The 27,781-nt window shown below is 45.0% G+C and overlaps 1 long non-coding RNA gene across 2 annotated transcripts; it reads right to left on the minus strand.

Moving 5' to 3' along the window:
* Window positions 1–1,847: 1,847 nt before the first annotated feature.
* LOC128572773 (uncharacterized) lies at window positions 1,848–26,693 on the minus strand. Of its 2 annotated transcripts, XR_008376245.1 has the most exons (4): window positions 26,622–26,693; window positions 24,719–24,809; window positions 8,983–9,216; window positions 1,848–3,455 (listed from the first exon to the last, which is right to left on the minus strand). It is a non-coding gene; the product is annotated as an uncharacterized LOC128572773 (long non-coding RNA). The 2 variants fall into 2 exon arrangements; XR_008376246.1 differs by lacking the exons at window positions 24,719–24,809; window positions 26,622–26,693 and adding an exon at window positions 19,716–19,811.
* Between the last annotated feature and the right edge of the window lie 1,088 nt (window positions 26,694–27,781).

Raw genomic sequence — 27,781 nt, forward strand, 5'->3', positions numbered from 1 at the left:
TAAATAAAAGTTTCTACACAAAGATACTCACCTTGCCTGGCAATTTGCTTCTCCTATTAAATACTCTAATGTGTTTTACATGGCCTTGCACGTTAGCAATTACAGCTCCAGCTCATTTTTACTATATTTCATCAAGATTCACTTATGTGTGTTGTAACACAGGGGATCTTCTCATTCTCTTCCCAAAGATGATTTTTTCCATTAGAAAGTTCAGTAGTAGTTCCTACATGAGGTAAGAAATTCATAATTCAAAGGTTTCTGTAAATCTAATCCATTGAGTATCTGAGTAAAGCAAAAGACACAGGAAGGAGGAATTTGCACCATCTTTTCTTATCTCTTGCCTTGCTGCTTGAGCTGGGTAATCTCTCATCTTCTCCTGCCCTTGGACGGGGACTTATAACACCATTGGCTCCCTGGATTCTCAAGCCTTCTGACTCAGCCTGAGTTACGCCACCAGCTTCCCTGGGGCTCGGCTTACAGGTGCCAGGTCATGGAATTCTCAAACTCCATCACCTTGTAAGCCAGTTCCTCATAATCTTCTTTTATATAGACACCTATTGGTTTGCTGGAGAACTCTAATAGATCTGAGGAATGAAACCAGGTTGCCAAAGTAGAGTAATAACTCCATGAATAGTTTCATGTTACAAGCTACTTTCACAATACATTTTCTTGTTGTGATGCTTATAGAGGTCCTGACAGATAGCTAAGGCAGATTCCCCTTTGGAATCCAAAGGCAGTGAAATGAAGTCTGTTACCAAAACAGTGGCAAAAACCCAGGTTTTGAACTGAAACCCAGATGCTCTGCCCAGAAGTGCAATATACTCTCTGCTCCACCCACATGCCACAGAGAGATTAATTCTGGGGACAATAACAGCAGCTGAACCTTCACACTTACTGTGTTTTCCAGCAGGGCTCTCAAGACATCCTGTGCATCTACTCACTTAAATCCTCACCATAACCTGGCAAGGACTTCGGTCACTTCACAGATGAATAAACGAAGAAAGCAGCATACCTTCATTTATGAATCTATCCTCTTTACCGCTCGGCAATGCTTGTTAAATAGCATTATTTCCTTCTGGAAAGGTAAAAAACTTGTTTCTCAGAACGCTAAAAATTTGATAAATAACATTAACATAGTTATAAATTCCTTCTAGAAATATGGTCGTGGTTGCTGATGTCCTGAGTGACCCTGTGAACCTCAGGAAAGTAACTTGATACTTATTCTCTGAGGTGGGACATATCAGAGTCCTATAGTGCTAATTACTCTTTATGGTCCAGAGAAGGTAGAGCAGATTAAAATGGGATCAGATTCCCAGAAGTGGAAATTTTGATATCGGGAGATATAGAAAGGGAATAATGGCAGCAAATATAAAATACCCACTTGGAAATAGAGAATAGCACAAAATGCATGAAAGATCAATTACGTTTTTCCTTCAAGGAGGCTGGACTGATTGTCCTTTTCCTCTGTTACCCTGGATAGAGTTCTGGGGTCACATCATAACTCACAGCAACCTCAGTCTTTTGGGCTCAAATGATCCTCTTGCCTCAGCCTCCCAAGTAGCTAGAACTACAGGTGCTCACCACAATGCCTGGCTAGTTTTTCTATTTTTAGTAGAGATGGGGTCTCACTCTTGCTCAGGCTGGTCTTGAACTCCTGAGCTCAGGCAATCCACCTGCCTCAGCCTCCCAGAGTGCTAGCACTACAGGTGTGACCCATCTCACTCCATGCCCCGGCCCGCGGGGAATTCAGGGGGGACCTGGGAAACAAAGGGGGTCAGTCGAATGAGAGGACAAGAGACACGAAAGAATGAGAGCAAGTCAAGAGTCTGATCAAGCTCCAACGAGTTTATTTTTCAGCTGGACTTATAAGCACACAAATGAGGAAGTAACTAAGGGCTATTCCTAGCAGGGCAGGGGAGGGCTAGTTTCTGGAAAATTACTAGCAGAAGGTCCCTAAGGCGGGGGGTGGAGTTATGTAAGCGGAAGGTACCGCTGCTGTTACGGTTGAATTCCTGAGAATAGTTTGTTCGTTAAACTGCAAATCAAGCAAACTAGTAAGGGGCATTTTTGTGAGGTGTTTTGGCTCCCGGCATCTCCTCCCTTTTAGTTTTTAAATTTGTTGGGGTCTGTCAGTTGTCAGCGTTGAGAAGAGGGCATTAACCTTTTGGGGGGAAGTATTGACCTGATTCCTCCCGTGGGCATAATGACCGCATGATAAGTTTGAGCGTCTTTTGGGGAGGAGAGGAGAAATTTTTACGACGCTAACCTCTATGCAAATCAGGTTTGCTTCCAAGGGACTCAGAGAGGCTGTTTATGCCTTCCCTCTGCAGTGTCTTTATTGCACCCCGTAAAAAGGTACCCAGGTTGTACTCACATATGATGGTGAGTCAACATGCATAGCTCTGAGTGCTTACGCGGTTCCCGGAGGAATATCTTCGTTGTTAGGTTCTGCAAGGCCCTGGTCTGCAAGGTCAAGTCTATGATAATGGACTTGAATGGGTTTTGATGCCAGCGAGTCAATCTGTGATTTGATAAAATTCATGATTTTGTTAAGAATAATGGGTCCAAGGGTGACTAGTAATAGCAAGCTAATAAGGGGACCTGCAAGGGGCATGAGTAAGGAGTACATGGAGGATTTCCACCACTCGTTTGCCTCAGAAGAAAATTTTTGATTTTGTAAATCTAAGATAAGCTTATGGAGTTTGTTAATCTGTGTTTCTACTATGCCTGATTCATTAACAAAGTAACAACATTCCTCTTGTAGAAATAGACATGTTCCTCCTTTTTCGGGGGTGAGGAGGTCTAAGGCTTGTCTATTTTGTAGGGTTACTTGGGGAAGGGGGTGCAAGTTGTCTAAGCAAGGCGTTTTCTTGGTTTTGAATATGGGTATGAAGGGTGGTTTGGATTTGTACGAGGGAGCGCCATATGAATAGCTTGCTGGAAGGCCAGGAGCTGTATGAGGTAGGGTACATGGCGCCTTTGACAGGGGATGTCCATCTATTGTCCCATGGATCTTGAATGATAAGGGTGTAGTGGTCTTGGAAGTAAAAAAGCTTATGGGGGCTATTATAAGGAAGTGAACTAAGGGAATAACTTGAATCAGGATATTGGGTTGGGTGAATATTGCAGTAATAATAGGGACAGCCTACATTTTGCATGTAGCAGTAATCTTTACAATTACGATCGGTTTGATCGTATAAAAAACATAGATGTGGACGGGAATGCCATGCTTGGATTTTAAAGTCAGTAAAATTAAGAAAAATGGTAGAACTGCATCCAGAAGGCGGGCAGTCGGCAGTGGCTAGGAGGTGGCTGAAAACTTTTTTATCAGTCGTGTTTTCGGTTAAATAGAAGCGCCAAGCGAAGGGCTTGGTGACTGCTGGAACAGGTTGGCCCAGTGCCAGGAGGTAGAAGATCAGGAGATAAGGCAGCATCATGGATGGAAATCCGTGGTTCTGGAAGGGAAAGGAGAAAGATAATCTCAGGGAGGATCTTCTCCCTGGATTTTAGACTTGTTATCAATTTGTTTTACTAATCTTTCAGGCAGCCATCTGGCTGCATTTTCTTTGGTATCAAATAGGGATACGGATCCTCGGCCCCAGATAAGAACTGGGTCTGGGCCATTCCATTTCGAGGTGAGTGGATCCTTCCATAGGACTGTGGCACAATTGTTATTTGTTTCTGGGTGCCAAAGGCGGTCAGTGGCAGACTTGCCCTGGGCATCCATATTTAAAAAATTAAGGACAAATAGGGCATGATGAAGAATATTTCTTGGGGATCCTTTCATGGGGTATAATTCTCCCTTTTTTAATTTGTGGAAGGTATTTTTAAGGGTTTGATGATCACGTTCAACGATGCCCTGTCCCTGAGGATTATAAGGTGTGCCAGTAATATGTTTAATTTGCATTTGGTGGCAAAACTCTTGAAAATTTTTTCCGGTGTATCTGGGGCCGTTGTCAGTTTTGATGATTTTAGGTTTTCCCATGACTGAGAGACAATTAAGGACATGGGCGATAACGTTTTTGGAGGCTTCTCCAGTATGGAGGGTAGCAAATATAAATCTACTGAAGGTGTCTATAGTTACATGCAAGTACTTGAGATTGCCAAATTCAGGGATGTGTGTAATATCCATTTGCCATATATCATTAGGAATTAGACCTCTGGGATTAACACCTATATGAGGGGAGGGCAGTAGGGTGACACAGGCTGGGCATTGTTTAACGATTTGTCGTGCTTGTTCCCGGGTGATTTTAAAAGCTAGTCATTGGGTTTGGGCATTTAAATGATGTAGGGCATGGCTTCACTGGGCTTCTGCAATAGGGTCTACAGAAATAGGGAAGGTGAGGCGTGTGGCCGCATCAGCACAAGCGTTTCCTTTGGCGAGAGGACTGGGGAGATCAGAATGGGCGCGAAGGTGTTCAAGATAAAAGGGGTAATTTCTGGAGTTGATTAATTTTTGGAGGTGGATAAAAAGGGGGGTGGTGTTGGTGGAGGGTTTAATATAGGGAATTGTCTCAAGGAGAGGAACCGAATGAGCAATGTAAGCGCTATCAGTATATAGATTAAAAGGATGATTAATTAAAGTTAAGAAGACTTGAATTACTGCATAAAGTTCTACAAGTTGTGCTGATTTAAAAGGAGATTGGACAGTGGTGGTTTGTCCGTCTATGGTGTAGGCAGCAAGACCGTTAGAGGAGCCGTCGGTAAATACGAGGCATGCCTCAGGAAGTGGTTGAGGGGAAGTTATTCTTGGAAAGATGAAAGGGTGAATTTTGCTGAATTGAAGTAATTTGTCAGCAGGGTAATGATTGTCAATCATACCGGAAAAGGATAAGCAGGTAATTGGCCACTCATCTGTGGTTTGTAAGAGCCAGTTTAGTTGGTCCTTTGTATAGGGTAATATTAACCTGTTAGGATCCTTGCCGAAGAACTGACGACTTTGTTCGTGTCCTAAACAGACAAGGCTGGCAACTAAGGTAGCATAAGGGACGAGAACCTTGGAAGGGGAAGCGGGAAGGTGGGTCCATAAGAGAGGACCATGTTGCCAAAATACTTCAGTAGGGGTATGAGGTGTGGCACAGATAATGAATGAGAAGGGTTTGTCATAAGAGATAAAAGTGACCCCTTGGTTCTGGATGGCCACCTCGACAGTTTTTAGGGCCGTTATCGCTGCAGGGGTTAGGGAGCAGGGGGAGGAGGGGTTAGGATAACCTTTAAGGATGTCGAAGAGGGGCTTGAGGTCTCCGGTGGTAAGTTTGAGATAGGGTCTAATCCAATTAATATCGCCTAAAAGTTTTTGAAAATCATTTTTTAAATGGTTGGTTTTTAATTGGAGTTTTTGTGTGGTGATTTTTTGAAGGTGGAGCTCAAATCCTAAATAAAAATAGGGGTCTTTTAATTGAATTTTATCTGGGGCAATTTGGAGGCCTCAGTCTATTAATCTCTGTGAGAATTGCTGACTACATAGGAGTACTTGGGAAGCATCTGCTCCTGCTAAAAGGATGTCATCCATGTAGTGAATTATATAGATAGTAGGCCATAATGTTCGAAAAGGGTCAATAGTTTGGGCTATAAACTTTTGGCACAGTGTTGGGCTGTTAGCCATGCCTTGAGGTAGAACTTTCCAATGGAAGCGAGGCATGGGTCCTTTGAAATTAGTTACTGGTAAGCTGAATGCAAAGCGTGCCTTGTCTTTGGGATGTAAGGGAATGGTAAAGAAGCAATCTTTGAGGTCAATTATAATCTTATAAAATCCAGCGGGGATAGCCACGGGAGTAGGCAGACCTGGTTGTAAAGCCCCCATGGAAAGCATTGTTTTATTTATTTCTCTTAAATCTTGCAGTAGTCTCCATTTGTTGGATTTCTTTTTTATGACAAAAATAGGAGTATTCCAAGGGGAAGTAGTAGGTTCAATATGGCCGGCAGCAAGCTGTTCCTGTACTAACGTTGCTGCCGCAGTTAATTTTTCTGTAGTTAATGGCCATTGATCGACCCACACCGGTTTGTTGGATTTCCAAGTAATCTTATCAGTGTTGGGTACAGGAAGGTCAATGGCCATCAGGGTAAATTTTCTATGCCTAGTCCAGCACGGTTAAGATTTGTGGTTATTTGAATGGGCTCTTTTATTCCTTGGGAATATTTCCCTAATCCCTGACCAGCGTGAAACCCTTGTTTTAGCATTTGGTGGGTGATGGTTTCGTTCGGACTGCACATAATTAGTCTTAGCTGGGCAAGGATATCTCTGCCCCAGAGATTGACTGGGAGGCCAAGCACAACATAAGGTCGGACAGTACCATTGTTGCCTTCCTCGTCTGTCCATGTGAGAATTTCAGCACTCTGTTGGGGGTTGGAGGTTTGGCCAATACCCTGGAGATGGGTTAGGGAAGTAGTGAGGGGCCAGGAAGGGGGCCAGTGTTTACCGGCGATTACTGTGGCGTCTGCCCCAGTGTCAAGTAATCCTTCAAAATTTTTTGCCGTTTAATTGTAGCTTAAGGAGGGGTTTTTCTTGTGTGATCTGTCTGACCCAATAGGCATCAGAGGAACTGAGGTTATGAGTACCCCGGGTTTTCAGAGAATAAGGATGGTCGGAGGGTAAGAGGGGAAGTAATATTAGCTGAGCTATTCTTTGGCCTGGGAGAATGGTTATAGGGCCAAGGGAGGCGGAAGCAAGTATTTTAATTTCTCCGATGTAATCGTTATCAATGATGCCGGGGGGAATAGTGAGGCCTTGCAGGGTGGTACTGGCATGGCCAAGAAGTCCAAAAGTGTTGGGGGGCAAGGGGCCATAAACCCCAGTAGGGAGGATTTGGATGCCCATTTCAGATGTTAGTATTGCACCGGTGGAGGAACAGAGGTCCAGTCCTGCCCTGCCGGCAGTTGCTCGGGAGAGGGAGAGGAGGCTTGGACTTGAGGGAGCGGGTTTTGGGGGACAAACCTGATAGCCCCAGGGGTTTGTTCCCGTTTGGAAGTTTCCCTGCTTCTGAGGTAAGGATTGCCTTGGGCGTCTGTTTTCGAATGGCATTCGGACGCCCAGTGTTTGCCTCGCTTGCATCGTGGACAAAGGGAGGGGGGTATGGGTCATTCGGCCTTAGGGGCCATGCAGTCTCTAGAAAAGTGTCCTGGTTGTTTACAATTAAAACAAGTTTTTGGATTGTTTCCCTGAGCGAATTCTTTAAGGGCGGCCCCAATAGCGAGTCCCATGGAGTGAGCGGTGCCGATACCTGCACAAAGTTTGATATAATCAGAAATGGTCTTGCCGCTGTGGTGAGGCCGTATGGTGGCTTGACGTGCAGGGTTTTCATTTTCAAATGCGAGATGTTTGATGAACTCGCTTTCATTTTCGTGCTGGCCGACAAGTCTCTCAGCCACATAGGTAAGGCGGCTGATGAAATTACTATAAGGCTTGTCAGGGCCCTGTCGAATGTCGGCCAAGGAGGTAGTTGCCGATCCCATGGGAGGGAGTTTTCTCCATGCTTTGAGGGCAGCATTCTGTATTTGGGCCAGGAGCCCGGGGGAAAATTTAGCTTGTGTAATGTTAGTATCATAGGGACTACGTCCCATGAGTTTATCCCTAGTCCATTTCTTGGAGGTTTTATTTTCAAGATTATGGGCTGCTGTTTCTTTGCAGTTATCAGCATATTCAGTTCTCCAGAGGACATAGTTGCCTCCAGGCAGGGTGGCGCGGGTTATAAAGAACCAGTCATTTGGGGTGAGCCACTGCTCGCTCAGAGATTCAACTATAGGTATAGTGAAAGGGGCTGTGGGGCCATAGAGGGACACAGCAGTTTTTAATTCTTTAACATGCTTCAAATTCAAGCGATGATACTGCTGATCGGCAGTTTCAGTTTTTTCAGCATCTGAGTCGGAGGCCTCGTGGTCATTATCCGAGGCGTCATCTGCCGAGGGGTGGTCGTCCTCGTCAGAGGGAGATTTTGGCTCTGATTCGGAAGGGGGTTCCCTTTTTATTTTAGTTACAGGAAAGGCGTGCAGCGCTTTGAGAGGTTTTTCTTTTGAGCTATGTTTATGGAACATTGGGGTGAGAGGGGGGTTTTTTAGTTCTAAGTCTAAGCGCGTAACTCTTGAATGAGTTTTAAATGTTCCTTCCTTGTTTGGAGTAAGTCCTTAAGGGAGGAGACCTCTTGGCATAATTTGCATTTGACATTTTCAATTGGAGTGTCTATGCCTAGGATCGGAGCACAAAATGGAGGAGCAGAAGCATAGGGAGGGGGATGATTTGGGACGGAGGGGAAGGGAGGCCAGTCAGAATTGTGATACTTAGCGGCTTCCTCTTCTCGAGTGGCCGTTTCTTCGGGGGAGAGGAAGTTGGGAGGGGGCTCCTCAAGGGAGGAGTATAGGGAATTAACAGGAGGTTTGGGAGGTTCAGGATCGGGGAGAGTGTCAGGTTCAGGCATAGGAACAGAAACAGAAGGGCAGGCTGAGGGTGGTCTGGAGTGTTCTTTTTTTTTTTTGGTAGAGACAGGGTCTCACTTTATGGCCCTCGGTAGAGTGCCATGGCCTCACACAGCTCACAGCAACCTCCAACTCCTGGGCTTAAGCGATTCTCTTGCCTCAGCCTCCCGAGTAGCTGGGACTACAGGCGCCTGCCACAGCGCCCGGCTAAGGAGTGTTCTTTAAGCGCCTTCTCCCCTTCTTTAACAACCTCTTGGACATCAGGCCATTGGTTGTAAGTTTTTAAAATATCATAGATCAAATTCCAGTAGGAAAATGCCTGAATGGGGATTTTTTCGGGGCCGAATGTTCTATAATAATCTTTTAGGCAATCACCGACTCTAGTCCATCTCAGAACATCAATAGTGCCTTCTTGGGGGAACCAAGGACAGATATCACCAATAAAAACAAAAAATTTATAGAGATCCTTTTTCTTTACCCAAGTTCCTCATGTCTTGAGGGACTCCTTGAGTCCTGAATAAACAATTCATGTTTACTTAACGTTTGTCCCATAAATTCGTTGCTTTCTCTTACCTTGACGGATCAGACTCGCAGGTGGGCAATTCTGCAGCGATCGCGGCGCGGATCTTCACTCACGTCCTTCTTGTGGCGTGACGATCACAGTGCGGATTTTCACTCACAACCTTCGGGTTGCGGCAATCCAATGATAAGGGTACCCTTACCGGCAGCAACATTCGATGAGACCCCCGTACCCTCGCCCCACGTTGGGCGCCAATTGACCTGGCCTGCGGGGAATTCAGTGGGGACCTAGGAAACAAAGGGGGTCAGTCGAATGAGAGGACAGGAGACACGAAAGAATGAGAACAAGTCAAGAGTCTGATCAAGCTCCGACGAGTTTATTTTTCAGCTGGACTTATAAGCACTCAAACGAGGAAGTAACTGAGGGCTATTCCTAGCAGGGCGGGGGAGGGCTAGTTTCTGGAAAATTACTAGCAGAAGGTCCCTAAGGCGGGGGGTGCATTTCTGAGGAGTTACGTAAGCGGAAGGTACCGCTGCTGTTACGGTTGAATTCCTGATAATAGTTTGTTCATTAAACCGCAAATCAAGCAAACTAGTAAGGGGCATTTTTGTGAGGTGTTTTGGCTCCCAGCAACTCCACCCAATTCTCATTTTCTTGAGTGAGAGAAAAGGAATGTAAGGTCTTTTGCAGAAAGCAGATTCACCTTTTTCTGGATTGGAGGGTAAAAGAAAACTGGAAAGAGGCATCTTCAGAGAAGGAATAAGATAACAGAGATGATTCTTGGCCACAAAGCCCTTTACAGTAGCATTTGAAAGACAGTCATTTTTTAATGAGGTCATCATTCTCTAATTCTGCAGCTAACTCCCCTCAACTCTTCACTGAAATGAGACAGAGCATCAGTAAAGAAGTGGTCACAGATGTTATTGAAAACTGCAATGAAATTCTAAGTTGTGCAAACTTCACTTTACTACTCAGCAATGCTTGTTAAATAGCATTATTTCCTTCTGGAAAGGTAAAAATTTTGTTTCTCAGAATGCTAAAAATTTGATAAATAACGTAACATAGTTATAAATTCCTTCAAGAAACATGGTCATGGTTGCTGATGTTTTTCTTTTATATGAAATAGGACTGTAGTCATTCCTTCTGGTGTATTAAGAATACAACACTACGAGGTGGGTGGATTGCCTGAGCTCAAGAGTTTGAGATCAGCCCAAGCAAGAGTGAGAACCCCGTCTCTAAAAATAGCCGGGTATTGTGGCAGGTGCCTATAGTCCCAGTTACTTGGAAGGCTGAGGCAAGAGAATCTCTTGACCCCAAGAGTTTGAGGCTGCTGTAAGCTATGATGCCACAGCACACTACCCAGGGTGAAAAAGTTAACTCTGTCTCAAAACAATGAATACAACACTGTTCTAAAGTCAACTTTTTTTTTTTTTAATTAGGCTAATGGGATAAAATTTGGACCTTCAGGAAAATCTTCTGGTTGGACAGGCAAACAGACAAATGTCCTTTCCAGAGTTAGAAAGGCTCTGTTATGGGCTACTCAAGTACAATTTTAGCATAGTGAAGATGAAAACCAAGAGGGAAAGAAGAAACATAATTGCTTCTAGAGAACAGAAACCTCATCTTTTATTCAATCCATTTCGTATCCTGATACTTGCATGGTGGCGTGTGGGGTGCAAGCACACGTGTGTGCAAAGGGAAGAAGGGTACACAAAACATGCGTGGGAAAGCACGATGGAAATACGGCTGATAAATGAGATTACAACAAAATGATAAAAACTGGGGGGGCTAAGGCAGATGGATCCGTTGGGCTCAGGAGTTCAAGACAAGCCCGAGCAAGAGTGAGACCCCATCTCTACTAAAAATAGAAAAAGTAGCCCGGCGTTGTGGCAGGCATCTGTAGTCCCAGCTACTTGGGAGGCTGAGATAAGAGGATCACCTGAGCCCAGGAGTTTGAGGTTGCTGTGAGCTATAATGATGCCACAGCATTCTACCCAGGGCAACAGAGTGAGACTCTGTCTGAAAAAAAAAAAAAAATTTAAAAAAAGAAGATAAAAATTAGGTTACTGAACCATGGGGTGACTTTTGATCTTTTCTCTGTACTTCGGCAGGTGAAGAGCTGTTTGCTAAGTTTTCTCAATAATCTTTCTTCTTTTATGTTCTTAGACATACTGCCAAAATGACCATTTCTTCTCATGTGTTCAAAGAGAAGATCTCAATGCCAGTTTTGGCTAATAATTCCAATAACTGGTGCCCAGGAAACAGGGTACACCCCAAAGGCCATGTCTTTACTATGTTACCTTACCCTATGTCAACCAATCTGAGTTCTTTGCCATTTTTAAAAACTAGAACTGAGAAATGTAGGGCTAGTGGTAGAACCACAGTATGTGAAATTCTCAAGTGGCGAACACTTTAGTTATAGAAGCTACCCCGGTCACTTTCCAACAAAACGTGTGCTTTGTCTAAGAGCACACATTTGACACACTGTGAGGAGAGTCCTGACCATGTTCAGGACCCTGGATCTAGTTGCTTCCAAAGCTCAACTCTATCACTGCCATTCCCACCACTGTATTATTCATCCCCTTCTTTCCATTATCTGAAATGGCCCAGGAGCTTCCAAATAAATTCTCCTTTGTTTTTAGTTACTTCAAATTTGTCTGTCACTAGTATCTTAACAGAGCCAGGAAATAAGACATCCTTCTAATCCGGTGTTGCCCAATAAACTGAGGAGTCTTGTTGTTGATTAAAATCCTACTGTGATTTTTTGGGCACAACCATAGGTGATTACTCAGGCTTTCCTTGGCAGGGGCACAGCTGGTGTGTCATGGTCTCCAAAGGGAGCTTGCAGTCAAGTCACAGGCGCCCTGTCCCTGGGTCCCTAAGATGGTAGGGCCTAAGTTCAAGGCCTCTTTGGCAGTAAGACGATCCACACATCAGGGCTGATCCATAGGACACTCACCGGGCACCATTCCATGAACAGAAGGGAACACTGGGGGAGCTGGCACTTGTCATGCTTAGCCTGTGGCTTGCACCATCACGGTAAGTGACAAAGACCTAAACATGACCTTGAGTGGGCTCATTGTCTCACTGCTTACCTCAACACCTCCTGGTAAGCTTAGCTCTAGAAACAAACCAGTGAAAAGGGGGCATCTATCTATCTACATTAAAGAACGCAATACACATTACCGCTTAGACACTTGAGAACACACTTGTACTTGAAAAGGTAAATAAACTGAGATATGTACTTCTAAAAGCATTTAGCCTGAGTGCTACGGAGGTAGATGAATATTTTCATCATAATGTAAAACTCACACCAGCTGATGACACCCATAAATCATCACAGTGTAACAATAAGTTCTCATTTTGCTGCATTTTCGATGTTCTCTGCTCTGTGTGAGAGCTAAGGAGCACACTTGACTTCCCAGCCTTTGAATTACAGTATTTTCCCACAATGGATGCAGACAAGGTCCATGACAATCGTGAATTTTGTGAACAGCCATCGAAATCATTCTCTCAGGTCACCAAGGACAGTCTCTGCCCTTGATTTTAAGCTGAGATCCAGAAATCAATCAGCACAACATGAGTTTTCTAATTAGTCTTTTAAATCCCGTGTTTGTGTTCCATTTAATCACTTTTACATTTTTTAAATCCTCTCTTCCTCCTTTTTATCTTAACTAAATCAGCCTTTATATATTGTCTCAGCCCTTAAGCCATGTACACACTTTGGCAGGTACGTCTATAAACTGGCCTAGGGATGCATCCGTTTGTGGCGGTAGGACTGCGGATTGCCTTATCGCACACAAATAATATGCACCCAAAATAGACACTACGGCCAACTCCCCTGAGCCAGGCGTCTGGGGGAGTCAATCACAGCTGTCACTTTAAACTAGGTGCCTTTTCTGCTGAAACAAAGCCCAGTGTGACTTAACCAAAAGCCAGAGATGTATGGATAAGAGCTGTGGTGGTCTGGAGCAACACCAGGGCCAGGATACTAAGCTCCAAAGAGGAGATGAGGCTTGGACTTAGAAAGTCAAGTCAGAGTATGTTCAGAGAACAAGGGAGAAGTAAGATTCTGTCCTACCCAGGTATCCAGGGTAGGATGGAATCATCTTCCAATTTTTTTTGCCCAAATCCGCTGTCCGATTCCCAAGTTGGATTTTTTTTTTTTTTTTTTTTTTGGATATCTATTCTTTGTGCCTGCAACTCTAGCTTAGATGTACCCACAAGAGCTGATCGGACAGACACTGATGTGACAACTTGACTTTTTCAGCCCAACTTTATGTTTACTGAGTAATTCTTTTAAAAAATTTTATCCTTGGAGACAATAGCTGTCAGATGATGGCATCGCTTGTGTGACTCAGTATTTCTCAATTTACAGGAATACCCTAGTAACAATGATTTTTTTCTTTTTTGAGAGTAACCTTTGGAATAATTAGAAAAATGCCTTGGTGTGAATGAACACTTCCTCCCTTGGTCCTTGGAGGCCTGTAACATTGACCTGCTGGAGGAATTCAAGATTCCAGAAATCTCTGGTGGATTGAGTCACCACACGCTCAGGGACACCATTCCCAAGGATGATTAACTCTTATCTGTTTCCTTTGGTAAGGTCACTGTCAATTGTTTCAATGTGTCCGTCCGTAGATAAAACATACACTTCTGTTACACTTCTGTTCTGATTCATGCCATTAGTTTGCTGATAGTCACAGGGCGTGCGCCAAGGTGATGACTCTATTGCAATGCCTTCATCCCAAATATTAAGCCCCAATAGAAAGTTCTAAAGTTGTTTTTAAGATGACTAGAATAAAAGAAGAAAATAGAAAAGAATAGAAAATTGTAACACCAAGAGTTCCCTATTCCCACTTTTGCTCTAAGTCCTGGCCTGCCCTTGTCCTTGTGACAAACAAGTCCTGGTAACTACTTGCCTCTGTGGAGGGTCTGACCACTTCACCAGTGAAGCTGCTGAAGTCCCAAGGAACAGGTTCCTTACCATGAAAAGAACAGTCATCGTCATTTGTTCTCCTAATGAAATGTTGCCAAGGAAACAAATATACATATTTGAGAAATTAACAGTGCAAGCAGATTGGACGTAAGACTTTGAAATCTGTGTCTGAAACTCTCTCACCTTGGAGGGTGACTGGGTTTTGGTTTACTTCACACCACAAAAGGCAGAATGGAAAAGAAAGTTCAGGTTTCACTGAGGATCAAAGTCCTGAAACCCTAGAACATTGCCGGCAAAGTTAGTAGGTACGATCAACATGCTCTCCCTTGGAACTGTTTGAGACCGTAATGTTGAGATTAGCATGAGCATCTTTAAAGACAAATACTGATGCTTAGAGAAAACTATGCCACACAGTTATCCAGAGTGGAAAGTCAGCTACCTTTTTGCTGAGCAGGCCACACATGGCGCAGGAGGAAAACTTCCTATAAATAATGTTGCAGCCAGGCATGCAGAATGCTCAGAGACCTAAGAGAGGTTGAGCCCGGGTTTAACTACAAACATCAGCCTCACTCTTGTAAGAATAAGTTCCTCTTAGGAAGCCTTTGAATGAATCGCAAAGGAAGAAGCCTCCGGAATTTGATTCTGGTGTAACAGAGTGTCAGTGGGCAGAATTTATAAGGAAATAGCCTGGGAACTGGTCAACTCCTAGCCCCCTTATGAAAGAGCCATTAAAGAGAAAGAGCATTTTGGAGAATTTTTTTTTTTTCCCGAGACAGAGTGTCACTTGGTTGCTATCGGTAGAGTGCTCTGGCATCATAGCTCACAGCAACCTCAAATTCTTGAGCTCAAGCAATCCTTTTGTCTCAGCCTCCCAAGTAGCTGGGACTACAGGTGCCCATCACAACTCTTTTAGAGACAGGATCTCACTCTGGCTCAGGCTGGTCTCAGACTCCCGAGCTCAAGTGATCCACCTGCCTTGGCCTCCCAGAGTGCTCGAATTACAGGTGTGAGCCACCGCTCCCGGCCTATTTTGGAGGATTTCTCTGAACAAAGCAGTGCTGTGAACCCAGCCACCCTCCCACCCCCACCCTTGTTTTACTCCCAAGTTCAGGGCCAGGGGAGGGAGTGGAAACCTCCATGAACAAAGCAGCTTAAGATACAGGAGGGAGGGGTGCTGACCACAACACCCCCGCTCTGACCATACATTCTCCACGTAGCTGGCCCTGCCTGCAGAGAAGAGAGAAGACTTCATGCCACAGCAAGCAGAAAGTTTGATGGTTCATAGGACTAAATGTTTGAACTCATACACTGCAACTCATATTTGTCACCTAATGGGCCATAAGACTGTTGTTCATTAAGAGTGACCAGAAATGTCACCAACCTGACAATGTTTAATCAATGGACTAAGAAAGTATCCCAGCACAGCTCTACCCCTGCCAAAGGGCAGCAGGAGAAAAAATGAAGTTCAAGTTGTGTTTCCACTGTGAGTCAGACTTAGTCAACATGCTGATTACACTGGTACAACCTATATATTTTTTCTACTTTCCTCCAAGCACGGAGCATAATTTATTCCATTTCTCTGGAGCATGGGGGAAGGATGCTCAGTATCACAGTGGACAGTCCTACCCAAGAAACCCTGTCTGAGCATGTCTCAAAGGCACAGGGACACTGGACCAAGAAGAGCCATGGGCTACAAGTGTCCAACAGGATCCCGTGAGGATGGACCACTCCAAAGGCACCCCCAGTGCACCAGTGCTAGTTGAGATCTGTGGGCCCTTTGTACAGCCTTGATGGAAGTGGTCCCATAGCAACTGAGACTGAATTTCTCACTGATTCAAGAGTCTCAGAATCACATCTAGGTTCCCTTAAAAATAAAGAAATGAGCCAGGGGTGGTGGCTCACACCTGTCATCCTTGGGTGGCTGAGACGGGAGGATCATGTGAGGCCAAGAGTTTGAGAATAGCCTGAGCCACATAGAAAGACCCCATCTCTACAAAATATTAAAAAATTAGCTGGGCATGGTGGTGCATGCCTATAGTCCTAGCTACTGCAGAGGCTGAGGCAGGAGGATTTCTTGAGCCCAGGAGTTCAAGGCTATAGTGAGTTGTAATGATGCCACTGCACTTTACACTAAAAAGAATGAGTTCCTATCTCAAAAAAATAAAAAGAAAAGAAAAAGAAAAGCACACACACAAAAAAGTGAATGTTCGTAAGTTTGTAAACTGAGACCTAGATCCTTTCCTACAGGAAGAAAACATTTGGCCTCAAGATCTGACAGGCTAACAAAGGATTGATTATCAGTCAGGCAACAGACTGAGAATGTTAACAATTTATGATTTTCAAATTCTTGTGCTATTTAAGAATTTTGGGCTTCACTGGAAGTTTGTGTCCACAGGAATAAGAAAGCTTGACTGGGCTGACAGACCTGATGCTGTAAGGGGTCCTTTAGGAGAAACAGGGGAACGTATATTTCTCTAGACACAGTGGACCCACACACCCTCCCCAACCCCCAACCTTAGGTTGCCTGCCCAGGACCCAACACTGTCCTACACTGTCCCATCTGTAGACCACAGGAGTGAGCTACTGGCAACCACATTTGTAAAGTGCTGTCACCTGCAATTGAGTAGTCTCTGAGTTCTACAAGGGCATAGTGGACGTGGTCTGTGGCTCTCCAGCTTCTCTGCCTCTCTCCTCTCCAGCTGTGTTGGGTAGGACTGACTGCAGAAGTAGGTCCCCAATCTGGCCAAAGCTAATTAACATAAACACTACCCCTTAGGCAGTGATTGGTTGAGGAATGAGCCCATGGGTTAAGTTGGTCTAACTGGAATAAAAGTGAAGACTCTTTCACTCAACCACTGGACGGAAAAAGAGATTCTTTCTGTATTGTGTGGGCAAAAGTTCAAACTTGCTAGAGTCATGTTGCTACCAGGAAGGAAGTCACAGGATGTAACTAACAAAAGACAAAAGGCCAAGCCAAAACAATTACAGAGAAACCAAATTAGCATCCTGATCAAACCATACCTGAAGATGTACAAAGCCATTGGATTTCTGGAGGGTGATCTTACAAATTCCTTTTGTTGTTTAAGTCTGAGTTGTGCCTTCTGCTATATTCCTGACATGTAAAAGTTGGTTCCTTGAAGAGGGGAATTACAAGCAACAGACCCTAAAATGTGAAATTAACTAAGCAGTGTTAAGTGGAGTGGGAAACAGTGAGAATGACTCTATACTGAACTGGGAAGGCGGAAAAAAAAATTTTTTTTTTTTTTGAGACAGAGTCTCACTCTGTTGCCCTTGGTAAAGTATTGTGCCATCTTAGCTCACAGCAACCTCAAACTCTTAGGCTCAAGCTATCCTCCTGCCTCAGCCTCCCAAGGAGCTGGGACCACAGGACTATAGGCTATTTTTTCTATTTTTAGTACAGACAGCGTCTCACTTACTCAGGCTGGTCTTGAACTCCTGAATTTAGGTGATTCATCCACCTCGGCCTCCCAGAATGCTAGCATTACAGACATGAACCATCATGCCTGGCCAAAAAGTTAACAATTTCTTAATATAGTTGCAATGCAATTGGGACTCAGAAGATGTACCCATAAGGTCTAACACAAGAATTAGCAGGAAAAACTTGAGATGCTGGAGTGTGTTTATTGCTTATTGCAGCTTTTCATGAGATCCTACTGGAAAGAAGCATGCTTAGGCTTTCAGAGAAAAAAAAAGTGTTATTTCACCAAAATATGATTGTAACAAATGTCTAACAGAGCCTGCAATTCAAGAGCTCTGGAGATATAAAACTCAAGAGTCTGATGTGATTGAAAAAGCCAAACTCTACTTCAAAGCCACAGAGGGAAAAGGATTCCAGCGAGGTATGATCCTTGCTGCTCTATTTAGAGACAATGGCTAGGCTTGGCGCCTGTAGCTCAAGCGGCTAAGGCGCCAGCCACATACACCAGAGCTGGCGGGTTTGAATCCAGCCTGGGCCTGCCAGACAATGAAGACAACTACAAACAAAAAATAGCCAGGCGTTGCAGCGGGCGCCTTAGTCCCTGCTACTTGGGAGGCTGAGGCAAGAGAATTGCTTAAGCCCAGGAGTTGTAGGTTGCTGTGAGCTGTGATAGCATAGCACTCTACCCAGGGCGACAGCCTGAGGCTCTATCTCAAAAAAAAAAAAAAAAAGAGAGAGAGAGAAAGACAATGGCTATAGCTGTAGAGATGGTGGATCACAACCCAGGAGCAGGGACAGCATCCCTGGGTCTCCCCATCACCATAATCGGACTTAATGATTTAAAGTCCATCATTAAACCAAGGACTAGGAATGTATAAAGCACAGCTAAGCAGAAAGACAGTTCCAGATTAAAGGACTGTGCTAGACCTGCCCTCCGGCTTTGGTTATGAGCCAGCCAAAGATGATTCTGGCACTTGAGCAGAGTTTGTTTCTTTCACTTTGATCTCCTGCTGTGATGTTGGACATTTTCTGTTCATCATTCTTTTCATGGGATCTGGTCCTGTTAAAGACATCAGGCTGGATGACTCAGTCTTTGGCTTCCTGTTCCATTTTTTTCTTTTTTGGTTGACCCAGGTCATATAATGCCTCCATAAATATGAATGTGGGGGGACCAGAGTGAGCTCTCTCATAAGCAGGCCTAAGTTGGTCTTATATCCTTTCACCACACGTTTGTAATATCTAAGGAAGCAGCAGGCAGATGGTTTTTACTGACGCGTATTTTCTCATACTTTCTGTTTCCTCAGTACGTACAACAGTTGATTTTAAAATTATTCGGAAGTGCATCAGGGTGCTGGGATGTGGGAAGCCAATCAGGACAGACAGCATCTTCCCATCTTTATTGACTTGTATCCTTGGGGTCTTGTACAATTACTGTTTCAAAAATTATCCCATCTTAAAATATATATATATACACACACATTTACATATATGCTCAAACTGCTGAGCTCAAGCAATCCATCCACCTCAGCCTCCCAGAGCGCTAGGATTACAGGGGTGAGCCACCATGCTCAGCCACTGATTATTCTTTCAAAAAAAAAGAGGGCGGTGCCTGTGGCTTAGTGAGTAGGGCGCCGGCCCCATATAACCAAGGGTGGCGGGTTCAAACCCGGCCCCAGCCAAACTGCAACAAAAAAGTAGCCAGGCATTGTGGTGGGTGCCTGTAGTCCCAGCTGCTCGGGAGGCTGAGGCAAGAGAATTGCCTAAGCCAAACAGCTGGAGGTTGCTGTGAGCCATGTGATGTCATGGCACTCTACCGAGGGCAGTAAAGTGAGATTCTGTCTCTACAAAAAAAAGAAAGAAAAGAAGAAAAGTGTATTAGCAGAGAGCACTTAGCAGGTGGGAGAGGAGGGTAACTGCCACACTCCCAGAGCGGAGATGCTTCCCAGCACTGGGAGGAAGGGTTCACACCCAGAAGAAGAAAGGGAGTGGGAGCCTGGGTCCACCAAGCATCTGCTTGGGTAACAGAAAGCAAGATCCTACATTGGCTATTAAGGTAAGGACATGGGAGAGCAAGTGTTCCTGAAATCAAAACATTTAGGGGATTATAAAAAATTAACCTCCGCAGCTACCCTCAAAGCAGGAACCCAGGAAAAAGAAAGAAAAGCTGACAGAGAGAGGGGCTCACAGCTTCCCGATCTGGGTCTGACAGTTTGATGTTGCCACAGAGGTCACCAAAAGCCCTCAGCAGTCACCTGCTTCAATCTCCTTGCTTGCAGATTTAATGCAACATTGGACCAAGGCTGTCCACATACAGGCAACCTGTATTGGTGGCTGCAGAGTCCAGCCCAGCCCCAGCAAAGCCCTTTGCAAATGGATATTCTATTCTAAAGAGAGAATTGTTTTCAGACCTTTTGAGAGAATCCATCAGGAACATGATATAACTGGTGAGTTTTTCCCCATGCTGTTTGCCCGGCATATGAATTCCCTGGCACCGTCTATCCAAAGCATCCAACACCAAGGATATTCGGGGGGCTGTGATGGCTGGAATACATCAAGGCATAAATTACACATTACTATTTTTATTTTGAATTCACATTAACTATTCCCTGTTTCCTTCTTTATGGAAGAACGTGGGTGAATCCTGTTAAGCAATAATTTCCTGTTGAGTAAGAGCTAGGTTTAGCCCGTTTTTATCTTTTCTGCATTTCTATTGACTTGTCTTGCTCATATCCAGATCTTTAAAGGCTGCAGTCACAGAGGATAAAGGTTCTACTGATAGTGGGTGTTGTTCCTTCAATATCATGCACTATTTAGCAGTTACTAGCAAGGTTCGGTGTTACTATTCCAACAACATTGGACCATTTGAAACAAACCAGCAAGGTAATAGAGGGGTGCCGTGTGAATTAAAGGAGCATCAGAAGAGAGATCATCTCGAAGCTCACCTTTCTTTGCTGTCGTGACATAAAAGTGAACCATTTCTATACCACATTGTTACATGTGATGAGAAAATGGGTTCTTTCTGGCAATCACAAGCATTTGGCATAATGCTTATAGTCCAAAATCAAATATTTGTGAAAAAAATGCTAATGGTATCTGTTTAGTGGTCCAGCACTGGTATCATCCACTACAGCTTCGTGAAACCTGGCGATTGATTACAGCAGATGTCTACTGCCACAAGTTGGACAACACGGTGAGATGCTAGCAATGAAGCATCTGAGATTGGTCAATAGAGACAGGCCCATCCTCTTGCAAGATAATGCTCAACCACATGTCATACAAACAACACTGCTCCAACTACAGAAGGTGGACTTGGAAACTCTCTCTCATCCACCATATCTTACACCAACTACCACTTCTTCAAGGCTTTGGACCACTTCTTGCAAGGAAAAACATTCAATCCTCAACAAGCTATGGCAAACGCCTTTTACCATCTCACTGCTACTTGCTCTCCAGACTTCTTTGCTGCAGGCAGACACAAGCCACCGTTAACGTGGCAAAACTGGGCCCAGGGCAGTGACTCACACCTGCAATCCTAGCACTCTGGGAGGCTGAAGTGGGCAAATCACTTGAGCTCAGGAGTTTGAGACCAGCCTGAGCAAGAGCGAGACCCTGTCTCTAATAAAATAGAAAACCTAGCTGGGCATTATGGCAGGTGCCTGTAGTCCCAGCTACTTGGGAGGCGGAGGGAGGAGGATCCCTCAGACCCAGGAGTGTGAGGTTGCCGTTAGCTAGGCTGATACCACGGCACTCTAGCCCAAGTGACAGAGTGAGACTCTGACTCAAAAAAACAAAAGAAAGAAAATATGGCAAAACTTGTTGATAATTTACTGCTAGAAGCAGTATGAGATATAATAAACTTTTGATCCCCAAAAGTTTATCAGACATTTCATATTTAATGACCTAATATTTCCCAAACACCAGCTATGCAATCAGCACTCAACAATGTCTCAGAGACTCAGAGATAAACACGGCAGGTTCCAACCTCCCTCGTATGAGCAGTAACAGCAAAAAGCATAATGGATAATCTCCACGCTCTGCTTGGATGACCTCATCTTGTTCACATCAAGGAAGGTCAAACAACTGCAGTTTGGAAATTGTTATGGTCATGCTGATGTCCAGGATTCAAATGGGAAAGGTTTTGTTGTTTTGTTTTTTGTGTTTTTTTTTGAGACAGAATCTCACTATGTCACCCTCAGGAAGAGTGCTGTAGCGTCACAGCTCACAGCAACCTCAAACTCTTGGGCTTAAGCGATTTTCTTGTCTCAGCCTTCCAAATAGCTGGAACTACAGGTGCCTGCCACAACACCCAGCTATTTTTTTTGTTGTTGCCGTTGTCATTGTTGTTTAGCAGGCCCGGGCCAGGTTCAAACCCACTAGCCTCGGTACACGTGGCTGGTGCTGTAACCACTGTGCTATGGGCACCCAGCCAAAGAGAGAGGATTTTAAAATGAGACTTAGGACTGTAGCACTCACAATAAGACACAGATTTCCTTTCTCCAATAATCGGCTGAGGAAAAGGCATTCCCAGATGTGTACAGGTGCTCAATGGTGCGGAACCCAACTGTTACAAAGGCAGAAGCTGCTAAGCAGATTTCCTGCTTTCTTGTATGACTAGAGGTAAAGACCAGGCAGACCTCCAGAATCATTTAAGTTACATAAGGCAAGGCAAGTCGCATCGACTGTCCTGGGAGAAAGGTCTATGGTTGGACCTTTGGCATCACAAAATCATCTTCCTAGGGAGTGATCTAATTGCTTAAGGTGTGAGTCCATGGAAAGATTAGAGACCCACTTCCTAGTCCTTCTCTACAATATTTAAAGTCAGGGAAATCTATGGAGGGACCTCTTAGCTGTGGGGGGAAAGCCTACAAAATAACCACAAGCACTGAAATAAAATGACCAGAGTGTAGAAAGAAGTGATACTGGTGAGTGGGCCACTGCCTGAGTCGGAAGGGGGCATCCAGACCAAGTCTCCATAGCAGCTACAACCCCAGGTCCTTGCCCCGGCGCAGGAAGTCTTGTTCTGTGGGAACCAACTTTCAGGAGATGTTCAAACATTCTCCTGCCTCCACATCCAGACTGTCCCTGTAGCGCGATGGGGTGACAGGAAGAAAGTCCGGGGGCTGAGACTCCTGGCTTCAGGAGGACATGAAGGGCGTAGAGGATGTCAGCCAGGTTAGACTTGCTCCTGCCTTTAATGTCACGTGGGGGCAGGCACTGAGCACGGGGACACTGTGGGGGTGGAGGGCCTCATTCTGCAATGCCGAGTTAAGGTAAATCCCTTCTGGGACTCAAGAGACGTGGGGGATAGGGTGCTATACTGTCTCTGATGGAGCCACAGCTGAAGTCCCGGATGCCAGGAGCGGGAGGGCACAGATGCCAGCTCCAGCTCACCCCCTCTTTGTATAAACACAAGGCCCGAGGTGCCGCAAGCAAGCAGCACCTCAACTCACAGCTCTCAACTCCAGCTGGAAAACAGAAAGGTGGCCCAGCATAGGCGGAGGCAGCAGGCAAGGTGTAGGTATCCCACTGTCCCCTGGACACATGCGTGCTGCCCAGGTGTCTGCTGATCATCCTAGATCTTCTGGTGCCACCCAAGGGCTGACTGGGGACCTGGACTAGCCTGTGACCAGGGAGAGATTTGTATAGGGCCATGGGCCGGGAGGGACTGAGGAACCCAAGATACTGAGAACGTTTGTCTGGCCATGTCCAATAGCCGAGGGCACGGAGAGCTGAGCACTGACATGCTCACCAAGGACCCAGTTACGCTTCTCAGCTCTGGCCTGTCCAAACCAAGGTGAGAATCCAGAACAGCAAGGGAAAGACTGTAGGCTAGAAGAACCCAGGATTAGGTTCTGAAATCTAGGAAGAACGCACACAGGCGATGCCAGCCAAGGGCACACTGAGCAGCAAGCATCTCAGAGCCAGGAATTAAGTGACCCTGACTTGACAGGACAGACTCAAGTGTTCATCCAAAGCCAAGGCCCAGGAAGGCAATGGGAACGGACAGGCAGGAGGCACCACAGCGGGACAGGCTGCCCTACAGGTGGTAAATCAGCCAGCGTTTTTATCTACCTGCAGCACACATCAGCTCAGAATCCTCCCCTCTACTCACCCCAAAACTAAGGATGGTTCAACCAGAAGTTGGAAAGGGAACTATTATGGAAGTTAAGCTTCCCAGAAACCCAAACATGCCTGTTCTCCCTCCCATCACGCAGAAGGACTTGTGAGAAACAGGCTGTTCTTTTCTTCTTGCAAAGCTGGAGACATCAAAAGATCTGAACCCCATGGAAAAACCTACAGGAACCAAGCAAAAGTCTGCTCTGCACCTCAGCCAACCCGGCCTCTTTATCTTACACTGCCTTTGCCCTCCAGGGAGATTTGGTTCTGGAAAAGCATGCCCTAAGTCACCATTTCTTTTCATGTTAGCCAAAGACAGAGGCAGGGAGGGAGGGAAAGAAAGAAGGAAGGAAAAAGACAAAAAGGAAGGAAGGGAGGGAGGGAGGGAGCGAGAGCGGGCTGGCTCAGTACAGAAGACTGGCCCGGCCACTGTGTTGCTGGTAGGAAGAAGAAAGTGTGACGTCATCCAAACATACCATCTCAAAGTAAAAATAAAAAAGCTGCCTGCTCTGTCATGCCATCAAGGGAGTCACAGACCACACACGTGCGCACTCTGGGAGGAGCCGCTGGAGAACAGCTTTCTCAAATGCCCACGCTCCCTAAGCATCTGGCTTACTGAGATTTCTATTATAAACTCCAAATGTCTTGGCAGTAATTTTCCAACATCTCCATGTCCACAGGCAGACCTGTTTGGGGCGGGGGGGATCTTAGGGGAAGGGCAGCTTTGCTGGCACATGGTAGACAGTGGGGGGGGCATGAGTTAACAGTGGCCTTTAAGCTTTGAATTTCTTAACATTTACAGAGCAGTTCATTTTTTCACATGGATATGACTATTTCCTCAAAAGTAGTTGTGGTTTTCAAAAGTTTTTCTGAGGAACTGAACACACAGCCTTTTGTGTTACTCATTTTTGAAAAATGCAGTATTTTTGGACTTTTCTCCTAAAATATTTGTAGGAAAATTCCAACATAGTGCTTGATCTGTAAAACACACTTCCATGAGTTTACTCGTTCCACACAATAAATAGTTCTAGAAAAACTAAGGGCAAGTTGAAACATGAAGTGTAACTGTACATGTCATACAATCTAATATGCTGGTTGAAAAAAATACATGGAAAGATACACTTAGATATATAAAGAATAAGTTCACTTAGGCCAGGAGATAACCCCAGCATTTTGGGAGGCCAAGGTGGGAGGATTGCTTAAGGCCAGGAGTTCAAGAACAGCCTGAGCAAGAGACTCAGATAGAAAAATTAACAGAAATATAGAAAAATTAGCCAGGTGTAATGGTGTGTACCTGTAGTCTCAGCTACTTGGAAGGCTGAGGCAGGAAAATCACTTGAGCCCAGAAGTTCAAGACCAGCCTGAGCAAGAGCGAGACCCTGTCTCTATCTAAAAAAAAAAAAAAAGAAAGAAAGAAATTAGCTAGTTGTGGTGGTGCAGCTTCTCAAGAGGCTGAGGCGGGAGGATCACTTGAGCCCAACAGTTTAAGGCTATAGTGAGCTACCATGACACCAGGGCACTCCAGCCCAATTTTATCATAAATATTGAATGTGATTCTAACTTTAAAATGGCAGTATCTTCTGCACAACTACATCCATAATCCGTATGGTAAAAAACATAAAACTTTCCCAAGCTATTCATTATCATAGCTATAAAGTAATTCCCTTTCCTGAGGAAAGGATTACATTTTCTATTAATCTTTAAGTGGTTTGTTTAATTGGAAGGGTTACTCTCCATCCTCTGGTTCAAACCTTCCGAAACTCTGCAGGTCCTCACACCACTGTGCATTAACATTTCTTCTGGCCCAATTTTTTTCTAAACTGTCAGCCCATCCTGGCCCACCATACCAAGTCTCAGATCCCAGCTCCTGGGTTTTCTGGCTGAAATGTGCTTCCTCCCCCATAACTCCCAAAATCCTAAAGCAAACCAGTCCACTCACATCTCATCCCTTCTGGAACCTCTCCCATGCTTTCTCAGCAGCCCATTCCCCAGGACACGGTGCATCACGATGTAACTTATTACAAGTCTATATCCTACTAACAGAGTAAGATTACACTCCGAGAGGGCAAACCATGTCTTATTCTTCCTTTAATTCCCCATGGGCTTCCAGCTACAACATTCAGCACTGGATTTGGTGATTAGAAGACCTGGGTAAAAGTCTCAGTTCTGACATTTCATTCAAGATTTCCCTGAATTAGCATTTATTGAACACTATGGTGTGTTTAACTATGCTCTGATGGGGGAGTTAAGAGCTGAATCAGGAATAGCTGTTGCTTTCAAGGTGCTATTGACTTAATCGTGTCCCTCTCTCACCAAATTCAAATGTTGAAGCCATAGCCCCTAAGGTGGCTGCATTTGGAGATGGGGCCCCTAAGGAGGAAATTAATGGTAAATGATGTCATAAGGGTGGGGCCCTGATCCAACAGGATTAGTGCCCTTCTAAGAAGAGCCACCAGGAAAAAAAAAAAAAAGAAAGAAAGAAAAAAGATGCCAGAGAATTCATTCTCTCTCCAAGCACACACACAAAGGAAAGGCCATATGGTGGTTACAGTGAGAGGGCACATACCTATAATTCAGAGGGCTCACCAGAAACTAAATTGGTTTGCATCTTTATATTGGATTTCTGTTCTAGAAGCAGGAGAAATGAATGTCTGTTGTTTAAGTTACCCATCCATAGTATTTTGTCATTTGGGCAGCTTTTTGGCTAAGACACGAGCAGCTGAGCGCTTATAGACAGAGGCAAGTGAGTTGTGCCAGGCAGGCTGTTTTACCTGTAGCATGTGCCTCACAGCATTGGGTTGGTAAGGATTACTTATCGCTGCTTGTGATAATGAAGCCAGCCAGGGACCCTGGGATACCTAGCCTCATTGCCAGGTCTCACAGAGGTTAGTTAAGGGACTGATCGGCTGCTCTGGTCCAGGTTGATGGGAATTGGGGTGACAAGTGACACGACAATCTTAAGCTGCTGAAGAATACAGGGGTCTAATTCAAGGATTTGGCAGGGAAATGGCATGGTCTGGACTGTAGGGAGGCTGACCTAGGCTTATTTGAGTTTCTGAGTCTCTGCCAGTGCCCCAACCCTGACATCAATCAGATCCCAGAAATGTTCCTAGAATCCAAGGCCCTCAGGAAGGCCCTGTGAACAACACCTGTTTTCCCAAGCTCTCCGATGCCCAAGGGGCAGGCAGCCTCCTAACTTGTCTCAGCCATGCTCTCAGCCTGTGTTCACTCAGCCTCCTCCCCCTCTCAGTCAATTTGCCCCAGAAACTAAAAATAAAATTGAGAAGAGAGGATCATTAAACAGCAGCAGTCAGCTGAGGGAGGAGCAGAGACCTCAGACCCACACCATGCATCAGGTTTCCAAGGCATAGGGAATGAATGAACAAGGACAACTGACCCTACCGGGGTCACCTCTGGTTAGCCCCCCTTCCCTGGGCATTGCAAGTTGAGGGAGGGATCTTCACTTCAGTGACTGCTCTGGCTGAATATGACTCAGCTTTTCTCTAAGCCTCTGGGTTTTGCTTGTTTTCTATTCCTTCTTCCTCTGCTAAATGAACAACTATCTTCCTGCAGTTCCAGCTCAAATTCTCAACAGCAAGAATCTAATCTGGTCTCAAACCCTTTTTTGCAGGGCTGCTATCTTACAGGACCACTGGTGGCTTGCCACCTGTAGGAAGGCTGCCCTGGCCTCCCCAGCAGTGACCTCTGGGCAGGGCCCTTTCCCTTCAAGGAGCTGGTGGAAACCAGGCATTACTGAGGCAAGCCTGCCCTGCTATTCTTGGACAAAGTGCTCTTAGCTGCAAGTAATAGAATAGCCACATACATCAGCTGTCAACACTAGTTCATTTTTCTCCCTCAAGAAGATTGCAGGTGGGTGGCCCTAGAGCTCAGACATCTTTCCCTCTGCCAACTAGCTGGACAGAAGTCTCCACAGTTCAAAGAGTGCATCGCATCTTAAGATTTTCCAGACAACCTCCAAGGAGGTACATTTATGGCAAAATAGAGCCACAGCCCCACCTCTACCTGCAAGAGAAGGCGGGAGGGTGAGTGGCTGGTGTTTGCAATGCTGACAGGGTACAGTGGGTTCTGATGACAAGGTAGAGGGTGAAACCATGTAGACTAGTGTCTGCCCTAATAACTAAGCACTTAACAGCACAGAACTACAAGTGCTGAATTAATTTGCTAAGACACTATTTGGAATAAGTAGCATAACTTCTTTAAGGTTCAAATTCCTGAGATGGAAAAAGAGCCTGATAAAACCTACCTCCTAATATGAAATATTAAACCACAAATAAGGAAGTCTCTATTTCAATATTAGACAGTGAACACATATTATTTTCTTTCTCCCCATCACCTA

Source organism: Nycticebus coucang, chromosome 20 (assembly GCF_027406575.1).
Source record: "Nycticebus coucang isolate mNycCou1 chromosome 20, mNycCou1.pri, whole genome shotgun sequence".
NCBI classification, from domain to species: domain Eukaryota; kingdom Metazoa; phylum Chordata; class Mammalia; order Primates; family Lorisidae; genus Nycticebus; species Nycticebus coucang.